The sequence below is a fragment of the Aplysia californica genome, unplaced genomic scaffold (genome assembly GCF_000002075.1).
Source record: "Aplysia californica isolate F4 #8 unplaced genomic scaffold, AplCal3.0 scaffold01005, whole genome shotgun sequence".
Taxonomy (NCBI): domain Eukaryota; kingdom Metazoa; phylum Mollusca; class Gastropoda; order Aplysiida; family Aplysiidae; genus Aplysia; species Aplysia californica.
The window spans coordinates 218,381-219,541 of NW_004798275.1; the positions used below are offsets into that span (position 1 = coordinate 218,381).

The 1,161-nt window shown below is 40.3% G+C and overlaps 1 long non-coding RNA gene across 1 annotated transcript in view; it reads left to right on the top strand.

The window, feature by feature from the left end:
- The window catches only part of LOC118478817, a 15,113-nt gene that overhangs the window by 4,313 nt on the left and 9,639 nt on the right, over positions 1-1,161 (top strand). The gene's annotated exons all lie outside the window — the stretch shown is intronic.

Below are 1,161 nucleotides of genomic sequence, written 5' to 3' on the forward strand. Positions count from 1 at the left end.
GTAAGTGTTTTACGGCGCTCGCATCTGTATACGGTCATACGAGTGTGTGGGACACATTACGTTAATAAACATTTTCAGCTTTTGGTAGGAAGCGTTCTCTTAGCCCACTCATTGATTTTTCGGACCACCAAGGGATCTTTAACGTCTAGGCAATGTGAATCTAGTCCGCCCACACTGCCTGATGGGTATTCGTTATTGGTTTGTTGTTGGTTTCTTTTGGGGTTGTTTTTGTATTTTACTGCGCTTGCAACTGCGTATGGTTATATTATGAGCGCGTAGGACACATTTGTTTAAGCATTTTCAGTTTTGGGAGGAATTGATTTTGAATTTCACCCTGATCTCGGCCGAAACCTACTCTAATCGTACTCTTGATATCGGTTATAGGACCATCAAGGGATCTTTAACGTGCGCAACTTGCACACGGGACCTCTCAGATTTGACTTTCTGATGGGGCAATCTAGGTAATGCAGTAAATCTAGATGATGAGGATAATAATAATAATGATAATAATAATAATAATAATAATGATGATGATGATGATGATGATGATGATGATGATGATGATGATGATGATGATAAAAGCAATATCAGCAACAAAAGACAAGCGATAACAACTTCCCACAATAGGAATCGAACTCCCGTCTCCTGTTTACAACAGCGAAGAGCCTAGTACATGTACATGTATAAGGATAATATGTTGCGTCCTGTAACATTCTTCGTCGTCGTGGGTGGTTGGCGGGTGCTCTGGTGTGGTTTGCTTCTTCTTTTCTATCAAACATCTATCATTTTTATCTCACCTCCTTCTTTTTTGTGTTTGTTATTCTCTTGTAACACGTCTAATCTTTGTAAGTTCAACACTTGTATGACCTTATTGTGTTGCAAGGGCCGTAATACTCTTACTAAAACTAAAACATAATTCTTGGTCGTCTTGCCCGTACCGTAAAAAGATCTACGTGGGAATAGAAATGTCATCTATCAGACTGACGGACAGAAATAGACTGCATCGCTGACAGGGCCCATTTTATCTCTACCTTTTTTTTTCTTTTCTTTTTTTTGTGTGTCTCAGTCTCTGTCTTTCTCTTTCTCTCCTTCTCTCTTTCTCTTTCTCCCTCTCTCTCTCTCCCTCTCTCTTTTCCTCTCTCCCCCTCTCTCTCTCCCCCC